Below are 18,329 nucleotides of genomic sequence, written 5' to 3'. Positions count from 1 at the left end.
ATGGAGCCTGCTTCTCCCTCTGCCTGTGTCTCTGCCTCTCTCTCTCTTTTTCTCTCTCTCTCTCATGAATAAATAAATAAAATCTTTAAAAAAAAAAAAAAAAAAAGAAAGAAAGAAAGAAAGAAAAAGAAAGTAGATCCATTTCTAAATTTTTCATTTTGTTCCTTGGTGCCAGTGGCCAATTTTTTCCTGCCTCACATTTTAAGATATCATAAAGTGTATTTTATATCAAGTAAAATGCACAGATCTTAAAGGTACAATTCAATGAGTTTTGATAAAGCATACATCTAGAAAGCCCATGCCAGGGATCCCTGGCTGGCTCAGCGGTTTGGTGCCTGCCTTCCGCCCAGGGCGTGATCCTGGCGTCCCAGGATCGAGTCCCACATCGGGCTCCCTGCATGGAGCCTACTTCTCCCTCTGCCTCTTCTTGTTTAAAAAAAGAAAGAAAGAAAGAAAGCCCATGCCACTATGAAGGTATAAAACATTTCCGTCACCCAGAAAGATGCCTTGTGTCTCAGCCAGTTCCCAACTGCCTCCAACACGGAGGCAACCACTGTTCTGATTTCTTTCACCAGTGATTAGACTTTCCAGTTCTAAGAATTCATGCAAATTGAATAATTCAGTATGTACTCTATTATGGAATCCTTTCTTTAACTCAGCACAAAGTTTTGGCAGTTTATCTATTTTGCTGCATGTAGTTTATCTTTTTTATGTTTGAGCAGTATTCCATTATGTGGATATACCACCATTTCTTTAACCATTTCTCATTGTCAGACATTTAGATTGTTTCTATTCAGAAGCTATTATCAATACAACTGCTACAAACTTTCCTGAACAAGTTATCTTGGAGAATAGTATTTTGTGAAAATCTTTTTCCCTTGGAGAACCATACTTTTAAAATACCATAGCTTTAAAACAAGTATTAATATTTGCTAAAGAAATTCTTCACTCATTATTTATATATTTTCTCCAAAAATGGCTAATTTTTTATTCTGCCAAAACATACCTTTGGGAATTTTTGGAATTTGATAGATTAATTGAGAAGAATTAAGGTCTTGACAATATTTAATTTTCCCATCCTAAAACATGTCATTTTTTTCCATTTGGTCTTTTTTTTTTTTTTTTTCATGTCCCTCAGTGAAGTTATTAGTTTTTATCAAAAAGTACTGAACATTTATAGTTAATTCCTAGGCAATTTTTATTTCTTTTCACTATTTAAATTGGTCCCCCCTCCTCCATTATTATTTTTTTTATCATTATTATTCCTTTTTCATAGGGGAGATCCTGGCTTTTTAAAAAATTATCTTATATCCTGTCATCTTACTGAATTATTTTTCTAGTTATTCTACTATAAACTTTTTTTTTTAGAATTCTTCAAAAATACAGAATTTCTGGTTGTGAAACTGCTAGTATACTACAGAGCAAAAATTCACAGGCTTAGTACTATGAACTATTTTAAATATTTACTTTGTGGAGGATTTTTTTTTCCCAGAAGAAAATGGCAAAAAATTGTACTTTTGTAAAGCTTCACTAGATTGCTTTCTAGTTTTTCTTTCATTATCACACTTCCTTATAACCAATGATTTTTCCCCACCAACAGCCCTAACCACCATCTCTTTCTTTCTGTCAGTTATAAACTTTAGAGAAGTCAAAAGTAAACTGTTAATAGGAAAATGTGATTTATACCATTCAAGAACACACAATTCTGAATTAAGTCTAGTGTATGTGAGAGCCAAAAACCATAACAGAAAAAAAAAAAAGATCATTATTGATTAGTTAATTGCACAAAAGATAGCCATCATCTCTTTCCATGAGTGGACAGTCATCACACTTTAGCAATTGTACATGTATACATTCACTATAGATTCCTTGAATCTGAGAAAGTTTTGACCAGCAGGTACTAGAATGGAGGATGGCAGGGGATTTTGTAGACTTTTAAGAGAATTTTCTTTCCCTTCATGTAATAAAATACCCTTGAGGGTCCCCAGTAGAAGTCAGAGTGGACAGCCAAGACAGATACCACAGGTCAGGAGGAGCAACTGGGCATCACTGGTGATCAAGAAGCTCCTGCTCCCAGGTGGCCCATGCCCCCCACATGGCTTCACAAAGCATAAGATGGCCCTTGTGAAAAGCTTTTTCACCCCTCATCCTGAAATGCTTCTTTGCCTTCTTTATAAGCTAACTAGCTTACCAGCTGATTCACCTTTATAACCCCAATGTGATAAGACTTCACTAAATTTCCATAGTCTCAATGACTAAAAATTCCTCAAGCTCAAAGTACCAGCACACCTTACTCTTCTGTAACATAATATTTTTGTTACAATGTTAAATGCCTGTGTGTCCTCAAACTCTACTGAAGAATTTAATTCTAACCTCAGTAATTTAGCCACAAATTTCATGTTTTACATTATTTTGCTTTCCTAGGACACTGCACTTTCATTCTGCCAAAAACATATGGTACACAGCTTTTTCGCAACGGGTTTGCCGCCAGAACACAGGTGTCGGGAAAACCACCGCTAAACCTAAACCAAAATGGGAAAGGAGAAGACTCACATCAACATCGTCGTCATTGGACACGTAGATTCGGGCAAGTCTACCACTACTGGCCATCTGATCTACAAATGTGGTGGGATCGACAAAAGAACTATCGAGAAATTTGAGAAGGAGGCTGCTGAGATGGGAAAAGGCTCCTTCAAGTATGCCTGGGTCTTGGATAAACTGAAAGCTGAACGTGAACGTGGTATCACCATTGATATCTCCCTGTGGAAATTCGAGACCAGCAAGTATTATGTGACCATCATTGATGCCCCAGGACACAGAGACTTTATCAAAAACATGATTACAGGCACATCTCAGGCTGACTGTGCTGTCCTGATTGTTGCTGCTGGTGTTGGTGAATCTGAAGCAGGTATCTCCAAGAATGGGCAGACCCGTGAGCATGCCCTTCTGGCTTACACACTGGGTGTAAAACAGCTAATTGTTGGTGTTAACAAAATGGATTCCACTGAACCACCCTACAGCCAGAAGAGATACGAGGAAATCGTTAAGGAAGTCAGCACCTACATTAAGAAAATTGGCTACAACCCCGACACAGTAGCATTTGTGCCAATTTCTGGTTGCAATGGTGACAACATGCTGGAGCCAAGTGCTAACATGCCTTGGTTCACGGGATGGAAAGTCACCCGATAAGATGGGAATGCCAGTGGAACCACACTGCTTGAAGCCCTGGATTGCATTCTGCCACCAACTCGTCCAACTGATGAGCCCCTGCGTCTGCCTCTCCAAGACGTCTACAAAATTGGTGGTATTGGTACTGTCCCAGTGGGTCGAGTGGAGACTGGTGTTCTTAAGCCTGGTATGGTGGTCACCTTTGCTCCAGTCAATGTTACAACTGAAGTAAAGTCTGTTGAAATGCACCATGAAGCTCTTCCTGGGGACAATGTGGGCTTCAATGTCAAGAACGTATCTGTCAAAGATGTTCGTCGTGGCAACGTGGCTGGTGACAGCAAAAATGACCCACCAATGGAAGCAGCTGGCTTCACAGCTCAGGTGATTATCCTGAACCATCCAGGCCAAATCAGTGCTGGATATGCACCTGTGCTGGATTGTCACACAGCTCACATTGCTTGCAAGTTTGCTGAGCTGAAGGAAAAGATAGATCGTCGTTCTGGAAAGAAGCTGGAAGATGGTCCCAAGTTCTTGAAATCTGGGGATGCTGCCATTGTTGATATGGTTCCTGGCAAACCTATGTGTGTTGAGAGCTTCTCTGACTATCCTCCTCTGGGTCGTTTTGCTATTCGTGACATGAGACAGACGGTTGCTGTGGGTGTCATCAAAGCAGTGGACAAGAAGGCAGCTGGAGCTGGCAAAGTCACCAAGTCTGCCCAGAAAGCTCAGAAGGCTAAATGAATATTATCCCCAATACCTGCCACCCCAGTCTTAATCAGTGGTGGAAGAACGGTCTCAGAACTGTTTGTGTCAATTGGCCATTTAAGTTTACTAGTAAAAGACTGGTTAATGATAACAATGCATCAAAAAAAAAAAAATGATAACAATGCATCGTAAAACCTTCAGAAGGAAAGGAGAATGTTTTGTGGCCCTTTTTTTTTTTTTTTGTGCGTGTGTGGCAGTTTTAAGTTATTAGTTTTTAAAATTAGTACTTTTTAATGGAAACAACTTGACCAAAAATCTGTCACAGAATTTTGAGACCCATTAAAACAAAAGTTTAATGAGAAAAAAAAAACAAACATATGGTACACAAAACATGGGCAAAATCAAACATACAGATTTAAGATCCTAGTATTTGACAACAAGAAAGGCATTCTTTATTCTTCCTTCAGAGAAAATCCTAGAATCCACTGCCTAGGTCTTCTGAATGTGGCATATTCTTTCTCATTCCCTAAATTGACTTATGAACAACTTTTTAGATTTTCCTGTTTCTTTAGGTAATTAGGTCTCCGTTGTGCTTTTTAAGTCTTTGTTCTGGTCATCTTCCTCTACTACTTTAAATTTCAGTTAATTAAATCAATACATGGTGAGTAATAATCTACTTTGTGATTCTTATTTACTTTCTATCTTTCTCTTTTTTTGTTCCTTCTCATTTTTATTACCAGAAAAAAAGTAGCTTTTTCCCTATAGTCAATGATTTTTAATATAAAGAGTTGTGGAATCATCACTGTGATCTATTTTAGAACATTTCCATGACCTTGGAAAGAAACTTCGTACCCATTTATAGTCACTCTCTATTCCCATCCTTAGCCTCACACAGAAAGAAATTTACTTCCTATCTCTACAGATTTGCCTCTTTTGAGTGGTGTCTATAAATGGAATTGCATAATATGTGTATTTGTGTGTGTCTGGCTTCTTTAACTGAGCATAATATTTTTGAGGTTAATCGATGTTGTAACATCTGTCAGCATTCAGTTCCTTTTTTCCCTAAAACAGTATTCCATTATATAGGTATACCATATTTTGTTTATCCAGTTGATGGATATTTGGATTTTTTTCCCACTTTGTGACTATCGTAAACAATGAGGCCACGAACATTTGAGTGTGTCTTTTTTACAGAAGTGTTCTCATTTCTCCTGGGTACATATACTTAGAAGTATCATTGTTGGGTGATAGAGTAACATTTTAAAAAACCGCCATATTTCCAAAGTGGCTACACTGTTGTACATTCTCACCAGCAACATATAGCAAGGTATATTTTTCACTTCCATGGAGTGACAGCTTACGTAGGACAAGCCAAGGAACTTTGACTAAGAATTTTTCCCTCGCTTGAGAGATGGGAAGATGGGAGATAATTTTCTTCTCTGCCACTTTCTGAATCTATTTTCTATTTCACATGCAGTTAGAGTAGGCATAAACGTGTTCTGCAATCAACATCATAAAATTAAGTGAACACTGACTTGCCAAGACCTCCCTAATTATGATGAAATGCTCCTCCTTAGGCTCACATACACCCAAACATGATTTTTTAAAATGTTCATTAATCCCTACTCGTACAAAGAGGCAAATACCTTCTTCACTTGTTCTTTTTTTAATTTTTTTTTAATTTTTATTTATTTATGATAGTCACAGAGAGAGAGAGAGAGGCAGAGACACAGGCAGAGGGAGAAGCAGGCTCCATGCACTGGGAGCCTGATGTGGGATTTGATCCTGGGTCTCCAGGATCGTGCCCTGGGCCAAAGTGCTAAACCGCTGCGCCACCCAGGGATCCCTTCACTTGCTCTTTTTAAATAAAGTTCATTGCTCTATTATTCAGAGTTCATTTTTTTGAATTCTGAATAAACAAACAAAAAAGGAATAATGCCTTTTGCATTGTCATATTCAAATGTGAATTAAAGAAGAGAGGACCAGAAGCATATTTAGCTTCTCTTGAATGGCCAATTTCATGTGGCTGACAACATGAATTATATCATGTAAAATCTATTCATTATTCTATCCATTCCTGATCATGCTGAGGTTTAGGTTGGCCAGGCTAATGGCTGTCACATGAAGCTACTATCTGTCAATCTTCAGTGAACTCCAACAAAAAACAGGGAAACTGTAAAAAGACAACAACAGGGATCCCTGGGTGGCGCAGCGGTTTGGCGCCTGCCTTTGGCCCGGGGCGCGATCCTGGAGACCCGGGATCGAATCCCACGTCAGGCTCCCGGTGTATGGAGCCTGCTTCTCCCTCTGCCTGTGTCTCTGCCTCTCTCTCTCTCTGTATGACTATCATAAATTTAAAAAAAAAAAAATTAAAAAAAAAAGTTTCTTCTAAAAAAAAAAAAGACAACAACATAGTGAGTCAAAGCATATTCGTTTTCTTTTTTTTTTTTAAGCATATTCGTATTGAGAGGAATGGCTTCAAAAGAAGCTTCTTGCATTGAATTTGGCAGTGGTACAAGTTACTTTAAAAACACTGTATTTTACTGTCAAAAAGTCACTGTGTTATTTTTTTTTTCACTGTGCTATTTTGAGGTTGGGATGGATTAGAAATTATATTATATTTTATTGCTTGCTTAGGTGCCAAACCTCATTCCACTGCCATGGTATAATGTCAAATATGCTGGACTGAAAAACAGTATGTTGTCCACTTTCCTCTCGTGCTATGCTTATCATATGAACTCAGAAAGAATAGAAACCTCATAAACAAAATTCTAGAAAAGAAATATGCTCAGAGAGCTCCAAAAGAATTAGATTTCCCTGTCTATTCTGCACAGGGGAGCACATTTTCCTTAACCAGTAACCTGTAGAGCCTATAGCAGAAAGCAATCTACAGAACAAAAGAGACATTGGATTGTCCTCTCAAAGGGGAAGAGAAATTTTCTTGCCAGCTTGATACATACAGAAAAAAGAAGTGCTGATAAAAACAGTGTGATTCATCAACTCATTCAGTGAAGAAAGAGGAAGGCAGTCCTGTGAGAATAATTATAAAACATTCTATCCAAGAATGAATTTCTCCTTTTCTTAGCACCCAAGAAAACGTGTAGGTCTAAGATACTACTGGGGCCCTTTGATTCGAATTCCGTGGCAGAGTGGAAAGACCAGAGACTCTGGAATCAGATTCGACTTCAGGCCAGGCTTTTCCTTAGTTAGCATTCCCCAAGTGGTGCTAGTCTTGGTTTGGGTTTCCCCAGAAGCAGACTCCGAGACAAGAATTCAAAAGCAAGTACTAGTTTATCTAGAAAGTGAAGAAAATCGAGGGGGAAGTGGGCAAGGGAGGCAGGAGAGGCAGACAGTCCACACAGAGCCCTTCCAAGCCAGCTACAGCCAGCGCAGCCTCCCTCTGCCTGGGCAGCTCCAGGGCCTGTGGCCAACACGCAGCGCAGAGGCACCGCACAGGAGAGGCCGGACGCCAGACGCCAGAGCCCGAGGTTTATCAGCTTAACTAGGGCACACGGGGAGGGTTGCTCCCAGCGTCCTTAAACAGGTGGCAAAGGGGAGGCAAAATAAAGTTCTTAACCCAAGAGACGAAGACGCTGACAGTAGGAGGTCAAGCCAACATGCCCTGAAGTGAAAGGTGAGGGAATGTGACGTGGCAGTGCCTAGTCAGCTGCAGGTGGTAGAAGCAGCAGAGAACACAGGCCCTTTGGGCGCAGAGACCTTGTTTGCTGTGGTTTCCTCCATGCTGTCATGTTTTAGGCATTTGATAAATAATGTGTGGACCGAACATGCCAGTGAACACATGAAATAGCTTTAAATCCAGGCTCTATCATGTAGTAAAAATCTTTTTTCAATCTCTTTTTTCATTTCATCAAATTTCATTCTACAAAACCATAAATAAAAGAACTTAACATAGTATCCAACCCACAGCAGGAACTGAGTGAATATAAATATTGTTACTATGTGTCCATTTCCTTCTTTCTACCTGCAGTTCTCCCCTCTATTTTGCCTTCCCTTATCAAGAGGAAAGGTGACTGCAGTACCTTACAGTGCCTGGGTTCAGAAATGTGCACTACACCCTGGCACACTGTAAAGGCCCACACCACAGTTTCTTCTTCTTCTTTTTTTTTCAAGATTTTATTTATTATTCATGAGAGATACAAAGAGAGAGAGAGGCAGAGAGAGGGAGGCAGGCAGAGGGAGAAGCAGGCTCCCTGCCCAGGACCCTGAATCACACTTGACCCAAAGACAGAGATGCTCAGCCACTGAGCCACCCAGGTGCCCCACCACAGTTTCTTCATAAGGTCAAATGCATCGACTTATATATGCACAGAAAGCTGTGATAGTAATTCTTACAAGATACTGCTAAGCAACTCATTTAAGTGTAAATGTTGAGTCAAGAGCACCAGGATGCAACCATAATGCAATCCTGAAGAACAAAACTAACTTTCCTGCTACTTATACTTACCTAGGTAAGTGGTTGTCTGGTTTTTCATCTGCTACTCAAGTGTGAAAATATGGAGAATAACCCCCTGCCACCACCAAAATCCAAAAATGAAAGTGTCAAGTATTTTCTGTGAACTCATTCTCCAAAATTTACTCACTGCCCTATTCCTTCAATATCCTATCTTGGCTCCCAATATGTGTATTTATTGCTAGAACCCAACCAGATCCTGTGCCTGAATTCCAGCAGCTCACTCCCCAGTTCCCCTGAGACAAGGCAACCCCCCAAAATGTGAATTTCTCAGAGGACCACACACAAGATGATAAAAGCTTAAATTATGCCTATACAACTTCTTCCATTAAAAGTTTCAACTTTTTAAAGCAAAGGAATAAGACAGTTACTTCTAGAAGCTTAATCTTTCTTCCTACTTTCTAGCAAACGTGTGGTTAGGATATAATATAATACCCAAAGTGCTAGACACTTAGTCCAACTAACCTGAAGAATACTTACTCCACTTAAATTGTCTTGTGTTTTAATTCCGAATTCCTCCCATAATTATCTTTAGTCTTGAGATCTTTACAATTCTAGGATCTGTCTGAACTATTGCCAGGAGCCAAGAATGGATGAGGCATGAGGCCAGTTGAACTAGGCACTACTAGGCAGCAATGGCTTTGAATAATTGTGTTTGGAGGTCTCAGGATTATTCCAAGGGAACATACTATTAGGAGAGCTAGAAAGTATGCCTTTCAGGGAGGGTGGGACTAATGAGTCATGGAACCAGAGCAGATGGGTTAAGCATGAAGAGAGTAAGCTAAGCAGCAGACCAAGCCAAGAGCACTGGCTATTATGGAGTGATATGAAAATACTCAGTAATTTGTTTATATCATAAAGTAAGCAAGAGCTAGAAAGGGACAAATGAAATAAAGTTAGTTACAATGGAGACTCCTCCATGGAAGACCATCTGTTGTGGAGCTGATCTCCACCTCGTTGGAAGGCATGAACTTGAAGTACCCTAGAAAATCAGTGCTCTATCAGCATGAACCTCAAGCCTGAGGTTGTATGGATATACTAAGTGGATCCAGCCTCTCTTAGCTTTCGACTGTTTCAGGTTTTAGTGTTTTTCCTTGGGTAACTAACCTGATTTGAGAGTTAAGGTTTTATTTATCATGGCCTATCCAGGTGATAGAATGTATGCAGCCCAAGAGTTAAGCCCTAGGGGTTTAGGCTGATGGGCAGCAAGAGTTTAAGTCAACTAAGGAGACAAAAGCCTAAGAGAGAAACACAAAGGCACTATTGATGACTGTACATTAAGATGAAATACAGCAAAATCCCCATTGAAACACAACAATCAGTGAGGTGAACTGAGACCAAGGTTAGAACACCGCAGAAGTACAAAGGCAGGAAGGAGGGTCTGGGAAGATGTTGGGAGTCCAACTGAATTCCTGAGGTTGACATCGCAGGAATGTTCCTCATACCTTCAAGATACCATTGAGCTACCTGATTTTTTCCCCACAGTTCACACATCCTTCTACCAGTTGATCGTGACTTTGGGATGAAGTAGATGGAAGTATTCTTTGGAACTGCACAATGACAATGCAGCTTTCATTTTCAAAAATATTTCTCAAGCTTACATTTAAAGAAGTCTTAGATTAGGGATCCCTGGGTGGCACAGCGGTTTAGCGCCTGCCTTTGGCCCAGGGCGCGATCCTGGAGACCCGGGATCGAATCCCACGTCGGGCTCTCGGTGCATGGAGCCTGCTTCTCCCTCTGCCTGTGTCTCTGTCTCTCTCTCTGTGTGTGACTATCATAAATAAATAAAAATTAAAAAAAAAGAAGTCTTAGATTAGCACCCAATTAGTTTTATGACCTTCTGCCATCTTCCCATTTATCTATAAAATGTAAATAATAATGGAACCTCTACCTCACAGTTCTGTGAAGTTTATGTGAGACAGCATGCCTGTTGCAGAGCAGGACCTCAATAAGGTTAGTCATATTACTGTGACAAAAGCAACCCCAGCAGATCTTGTTGGCTTGAAGTGATAAATAACCCTCTAATCAACAGTTATGTGATAGAGAAAAATGTCTCCCAACTAATCAAAACAAGAATATTTGTGATTTATTTGTATATCACTCCATAAATTATAATAAACTTTGACAGTTGTCTTTTGGAAGGCCTTGTCTTGTTGTAGACCCAAGAAGTACCGCAGAAATCCATGAGGGAGAGAAGAGAAGGTGGCTTCAAGAGCCAGCACTAAAAATCTCCCAGGGCTTAAATACACACCATCAGTCCATCTTACCATAAATAGAAGAAGACTCATAATGTGATGCACACATCCTATACTGAAACTCAGCCCAAGATCCTCCTAAAACCTAAAATGTGCAGTATGATCTGACCCCTGACTACCTTTCCATTTTCATATCATACCACTCTCTCTCTTGCTTATTTCTATAGACTATGTGCCCTCTCTCCACCTGACTTCATGTGTTGAAACCTATTTCCCCAATGCAATGGTATTTGGAGGTTGGGGCCTTTGGAGGTGATTAAGTCATGAGGGTGGAGCCTTCATGAGTGAGACCTGTGCCCTTAGACCCCAAAGAGCTCCCTCACCCGTTTGGCCATCTGTGGGCTAGGAAGCCAGCCCTCACCAGACACTGAATCTGCAGGCACCTTGATCTGGGACTTCTCAGTCTCCAGAACTGTGAGAAATAAATCTCCATTGTTTATAAAGCACTCTGACCATGGTACTCTGTTAAAGCATCTGAACAGACTAAGACACTTACTGTGGTCCAATAATACTGACTTTATTTTTGTTTTGAACATTCCAAGGCTCTACTGTCTATCCCAATTTTTAAAAAAAATTTTGAAGATTTTATTTATTTATTCATAGAGATGCAGAGAGAGAGGCAGAGACACAGGCAGAGGGAGCAGGCTCCATACAGAGAGCCTGAGGTGGGACTCGATCCAGGGTCTCCAGGATCACGCCCTGGGCTGCAGGCGGCGCTAAACCGCTGAGCCACCAGGGCTGCCCTATACCAACTTTCAAACCTCTTTGAGTGTCTGATTGCATATTTCCCATCCACCAGGTCTTAGTTCAGATGTGACTTTTTTTTAAAAATTTCATTTATTTATTTGAGAGAGAGAGAGCATCAGTTGGCATAGGAGTAGAAGGAGAGGGAGAAACAGACTCCTCTCTGAGCAGGCAGCCCAACATGGGGCTTGATCCTAGTACCCTAGGACCAGGACCTGAGTTGAAGACAGACAACCAACTGAACCACCCAGGTGCCCCATCTCAGATATGATCTTATCAGAAAACTCTTCTCTAATCACCTATTTTTTTTTTTTAAGATTTTATTTATTTATGATAGTCACAGAGAGAGAGGGAGAGAGGCAGAGACACAGGCAGAGGGAGAAGCAGGCTCCATGCAGGAAGCCCGACGTGGGAATCAATCCGGGGTCTCCAGGATCGCGCCCTGGGCCAAAGGCAGGCGCCAAACCGCTGCGCCACCCCAGGAATCCTTCTAATCACCTATTTTTTTTAAATTTTTTTATTTATTTATGATAGTCACAGAGAGAGAGGGAGAGAGGCAGAGACACAGGCAGAGGGAGAAGCAGGCTCCATGCAGGAAGCCCGACGTGGGAATCGATCCGGGGTCTCCAGGATCGCGCCCTGGGCCAAAGGCAGGCGCCAAACCACTGCGCCACCCCAGGAATCCTTCTAATCACCTATTTTTTTTTATTTTTTTTATTTATTTATGATAGTCACAGAGAGAGAGGGAGAGAGGCAGAGACACAGGCAGAGGGAGAAGCAGGCTCCATGCACCGGGAGCCCGATGTGGGATTCGATCCCGGGTCTCCAGGATCGCGCCCTGGGCCAAAGGCAGGCGCCAAACCACTGCGCCACCCAGGGATCCCTCTAATCACCTATTTAAAGTGAACCCTGCTTCTCATACCTCTACCCCACAAATGCTACCACTCTGCAACCCATCATCTTATTTGTTTGTTTTTTAGTAACACTCACCAATTCTGAAATTATCGCGGATGAACAGAACACATTTATTGCCATTCTCTACTGAAAGATAAGTGCTATGAAGGCAGAGAATTACCTGATCAGTGTTTCAGTATGAGGGCTGCCAGGACACAAAAATCAGTCAAATATCATCTTTGTCATATGGGTTGCGAACTTCTGTTTGATACCTACTTTTCTCCCACCAGTCCACATCATGTCATAACCAAATTCTGGATTGTGTTTTGTCATTTCCATGCACTGTTGTTTAGCTTAACCCATTGGATACTTATAACAACTCCATTAGGTAAAATGTTTCATTTTTAAAGGCAAGGAGACAGGCAAAGCTAAGTCACTCCCCATGATCACATAGCCAGTAGAGACTATGGTAGAAATGAAATGTTCATTTTCACTCCAAGCCCTACATTGTCTGGAATGTATATTGTGCTACGCTAGGCAGTCTTGCCTAAAATGGAAAAAAAAAAAAAGATAACAGAAATCGCAACCCTAAATCAATACAAACATACCAAAGAGCATTAAAAATAAAGACGTTAGGGATCCCTGGGTGGCGCAGTGGTTTGGCGCCTGCCTTTGGCCCAGGGCGCGATCCTGGAGACCCGGGATCGAATCCCACATCGGGCTCCCGGTGCATGGAGCCTGCTCCTCCCTCTGCCTGTGTCTCTTCCTCTCTCTCTCTCTCTCTCTCTGACTATCATAAGAAAATAAAAATTAAAAAAAAAAGGAAAAAAATAAAGACTTTAGATAAATCCCATAAATCTGTAAGTAAAATGCAGTTCAAAATAGAGAAGGATATGGGATCCCTGGGTGGCGCAGCGGTTTGGCACCTGCCTTTGGCCCAGGGCGCGATCCTGGAGAACTGGGATCGAACTCCGGTGCATGGAGCCTGCTTCTCCCTCTGCCTATGTCTCTGCCTCCCTCTCTCTCTCTCTCTCTCTGTGTGACTATCATAAATAAATTTAAAAAAAAATAGAGAGAAGGATAGAATGAATAGATGTGTGGATGGCTGAGAACTGAAAAAATGTGATTGATGGAAGAGCAAATTCAGGCTTAGCTGCCTAGGACACAGTGTTCTGCACATTCATCTGCCAAGTTAGAAAAGCCTGTCCTGAAAGCAGGAAAGAACTGTCCCTTCCATTCAGTGGATCAAGATATACAAGTTATATTTTGTGGGGAAAGTCATTAGAAGATGGGGGAAATGGTGCTTAGACTCCGCAGAGAAACTTGGCCTCACTTCCTCTCATTGAGAAGGGGCTGGGATGTCAGTGCATGAGAGACGGATGGAACAAAGAGAACACCAACTCTGTGGCTCTTTGGATCAAGATGTCTGCTGCTTGGAAGTACATCAAAGGGAGAGACATGGAAAAATCGGTCTACGGGTTAGCTAGCACCCAGAATGTTCTTTGGGGTTTTGTCTTTTTCAAAGATAGGAAGTCTCTCATTATGCATCTCCAGTCACATTGTGGGTTCATTAAAATGAGACAGATGAATATTCCTTAAGTTGTGTTCCCTGGATAGGAGGCAATGCCTTGAGAATCCATTAGTTTTGAAAGAAAACAGAATTCTTACCAATGCTAATATACATTTGCCACACCACCTCGGCATGCTACTCTATTTGAATAAAGTTATTTCTAACAATATTGATGGGATCATGAGCTTAGTTCGTGACAAAAAAAGACACAATATTTAAAGCAATTTCTAAATTAGGTAATTTCTAAAAACTTAAATAAAACCATGGATTTTTCTTTTTTCCAATCTAAATCAACTCAACACTTACCAAACATTACGTATGTGTAAGATATCATTAAAAGAAAAATCAGGGAACCCTGGGTGGCGCAGCAGTTTAGCGCCTGCCTTTGGCCCAGGGCGCGATCCTGGAAACCCGGGATCGAATCCCACGTCGGACTCCCGGTGCATGGAGCCTGCTTCTCCCTCTGCCTGTGTCTCTGCCTCTCTCTTTCTTTCTCTCTCTCTCTCTCTCTGTGACTATCATAAATAAATTTAAAAAAGAAAAAGAATTAAACTCAACCTACTTGCCTCGTTTTCTTAAAGAGGTTTTTCTAGTATCTCATTTGCACATCTTTCAAACAAAGATATTTATTTATTTATTTATTTATTTATTTATTTATTTATTTATTTTAAAGATTTTATTTATTTATTAAAGAGAGACACAGAGAGAGAGAGAGAGAGGCAGAGACACAGGCAGAGGGAGAAGCAGGCTCCATGCAAGGAGGCCGACGTGGGACTCATCCAGGGTCTCCAGGATCAGGCCCTGGGCTGAGGTGGTGCTAAACTGCTGAGCCACCAGGGCTGCCCTCAAACAAAGACTTTTATAGAAGATCCTCTTTAGTATTCATTCATCTTCCTCTTCATTCATTAATATATTTTCATTGTCATTGTTGTGCATAGTTTAAGCACTGTGGATAACAGGAAGAAACGAAGGAAGGAAAGAGGGAGGAAGGAAGGGAAGGAGGGGGAAACAGTCTTAGCTTCTAGAAGTTAATAGCCTAAGAGGAGCTAGGGTTCATTTGAAAGTATAAATAGCACAACCAAAAAGCAAGAGTAAACCTAATTTGGCTGCAAAGACAGTATAACTTATTGGCAAGATACCAAATGCAAACAACTACCTGTATCAGAAAATGGTATGAATAAAGGTGTTGGAGAGAGGAGAGGAAGCAGCAGTTTACACAAGCGTAGGACAGGGGTGGATTTGAGGGAACAGGCAAAGGACAGTAGAGAGAGGAGGCTCCCCTGGCAGGAAGGGCAAAGGATGTAAAAGGAAAAAGCAGGAACAGTGAAGAAAGAAACTCAGAGAGAATTGGCTGTTTTAAAAGGTCAATAACAAGCTGACCTAGCTTGGTACTTGGAAAGAAATGAAAAAGATGACTTTGGGGTGAACTAAATCAACCAGCCCAAGGTCTTGGGGAACTGCCTAGAAATCTATTTCAAATTGAACTCAGGGACCATGGCTGAAGAGCTAGTAAAGACTGTTTTAGTGCGGAAGAAATGGGCCAAGAGAGATGGAATGGCTGATGCTGGTATGTTGAAATGGAGGCGCACTAAGGAAGCTGATGGAAAGTGCTGAATCTAGATGGATGGATATAGAAAATCCAGAAATGAGGAAATCTCAACATGATCATCCAGACAATTCAATTGTGTTCTAAACAAGTAATTTCCTAACTTACGAACTATTGATAATTCTAAGGTTTCTCACAGTGCAGTAAATTAGCTCGTTTCACTTTAAAGATTTGCTTATTTATTTTAGGGAGGAGGGGCAGAGGGAGAAAGAAAGGGAGTCTCAAGCAAACTCTATCTGCACTGAGCCTGGAGCCCAATGCAGGACTTGATCGAAAGAGGCAGAGATCACCACCTGAGCCAAAAAGAGTCCAATGCGTAACTGACTAAGCCACCCAGGCACCCCTAGTTCATTTCAATTTAAAAAGGCAGGTCAACTGCGATGTTTTGGATGATTCTCTGGAGAGGAGGAATAATAAAGAGGACTCACAGATTAGATCAAATCACTAAGGCTAGAAGAACCCATTTAAAAATCTGAGTAGTTAAAAAAAAAAAAAAAAAAAAAATCTGAGTAGTGTCAGCCAACAAGAAGCGTGGAGATAAATGTTTGAGGATGCCTCTGACTTCTCCTACAGAGAAAGAATGGGAAGATGGGGATGGGATGGGGTTAGTTAGCTGAGCCCTGATAGGCAGGGGCTAGAGGTAGGCTGTGATTTGGATAGACAAGATGGTGGTGTTATAAGCAGGAGTTTCAGAGAAGGCAATGGTATGGAAGATGGAACCACAGGATTTATACACAAAGAGAGTCCAGCTAAAGTGAAGACATTTCTTAGGGGAGCAGGAATCAGGAATATGTGTTCTGAGTGTTGATGACATAAGAGCCTGGAGCAATGGCTTATTCAGAAGGCCATGTTTGAAGTACACAAAAAGGTGCCTCTCCAAGTGAAGACACCACAAAGATACTTATTAAGAGCTGTTAAGTGACTCCTCCTTGTATGGGTCTTGAACTACTTTAAAAATATTGCTTGAGCAGCAGTCATACCTATTTTATGGTACGCTGCGGGACAAAGTTGTTCTTTTTTTTTAAAGATTGTTTTCCTCTAACAAATTTAAAAACATACAAAGCAAAGATCAATCCCATATCTTACCCAAGTAATAGCTCTTAATCTAGACAGAGCCAAATATCTAGTAGGCAATGATGACTGAATGGCATAGTGTGTTAAGTGCATAGACCCAGGGGAACCAGAATGCCTGGATTCAAATTCCAATTCTATCATTTACTAGCTGTGTATGCTGCAGAAAGTTACTCAAATACCGTGTTCAGTTTCTTATGGATAAATTTGCAAAATCTATCATCTTCCTCATGGAGCTATGGAAATTAAATGAGTTAACACATGTGGATGTCTTGGAATAGAGCCTTTCAAGGAGTAAGGGCTCGGTAAGTGACATTAGTTGTTGCTGTTTATTGCTATTATACTTATAACTTGATTTATGAACCCTGGAACAGGTGCATTCCTACTGCAGGTGGAGCTGCTGTTTTCAGCCACAATGCAGAGTGAGTCATAATAATCATGCTGCCAACTTCCCGAACTATTGAATTACTTGAGCTTCCACATACAATCACTACTGGAAAAAAAAAGTTGCCCTTTCTTTTTGAAGTTCACAGATTACACAGGCTTATTCTTCCACCCCACCCCTTTCCTTTTCAAGGACATTGAATCTCAAAGAAAAAGATTTGAAAATGATTTCTTTTATTGCCACCCTTTTGTAGTTCCTTCCCCCATTCATTCTCCTGCCTCATTGGTACCTAAAGAAAAAATACTTCATTCATTATATTGTCATGATACCTGGCAGCTCATAACTGCCTTTATATAAGTGTAGATGCCTTCCACCTGTATGATTCAATGTGTACTATCCTTTCCCTTCCCCTACAACAGGGGTCACCCTACTTTGAGAGAATAGGGGACATTTGGATACCAATGTATGAGCTGGTGTGCCGGTGACCTGGTGGTCCCTTTTTTCTTTGTCCTAGAAAGATCAAGGATATGCATGATCAACTACTAAATTTCACTTCGGTCTCAACTCTAATATGGTCTTAATTATATAGACTTTCATCAGGCTCAAATGGTTGGTGGCAGGCAAAATAAAACCCTCTCCCTGCAAAAACATCCATGTTCTAACCGCTGGAAACTGTGAATATGTTAGATTACATGGCAAAGGGGAATGAACTTTGCAGATGGAATTAAGGTTGTTACTCAGATGATCTTAAAATAGGGAGATTATCTTGGTGGGCCCAATATACTCCCGAGGGTCCTTAAAATTAAAAGAGTGAGGAGGAAGTTAGAGATCAGAGCAAGAGATTTAATCTGCTGTTGCTGGCTTTGCAGATGGAGGAAGGGGACTGTATGTCAGGGACTGGGGGCAGCCTCTAGAAGCTGGAAAGGGCAAGGAAATAGCTTCTCCCCTCCACCTCCAGAGGGAACACAGCCTTGCCGACACCTTGATCTTAGCCCAGTGAAGACCTATGTTAACCATGGCTTAATCCACCACATTTGGGATCCCTGGGTGGCACAGCGGTTTAGCACCTGCCTTTGGCCCAGGGTGCGATCCTGGAGACTCGGGCTCCCGGTCGAATCCCACGTCGGGCTCCCGGTGCATGGAGCCTGCTTCTCCCTCTGCCTGTGTCTCTGCCTCTCTCTCTGTGTGTGACTATCATAAATAAAATTTTTTTTTAAAAATCCACTACGTTTGTTGTAAATTTTGCAGCAGCAATGGGAAACTAATAAACGCTCCATATCTGAGATCTGCCAGGCATCTTCATCTCATTGGACTCTACCTACCCCCTTCCCCTGCACACTGCTCTGTTTCATCTATGCTTATTAATGCAATAGAAGTTACTGAGCACATATGCTGTGCCAAGCACTCCAGTAGATCCTGGAAATGCAAGATGAATAAGACATGTCTTCTCATTTACTCAA

General features: G+C 41.2%; 1 pseudogene; it reads left to right on the top strand.

Annotated features, from left to right (window-relative positions):
* The first annotated feature begins 2,532 nt into the window (after nt 1-2,532).
* Nucleotides 2,533-3,909, top strand: LOC121492385 (annotated as a pseudogene).
* Nucleotides 3,910-18,329: the final 14,420 nt, after the last annotated feature.

Source organism: Vulpes lagopus, chromosome 6, assembly GCF_018345385.1.
Source record: "Vulpes lagopus strain Blue_001 chromosome 6, ASM1834538v1, whole genome shotgun sequence".
Taxonomy (NCBI): Eukaryota; Metazoa; Chordata; class Mammalia; order Carnivora; family Canidae; genus Vulpes; species Vulpes lagopus.
This window is presented reverse-complemented; position numbering and strand designations above follow the sequence as displayed.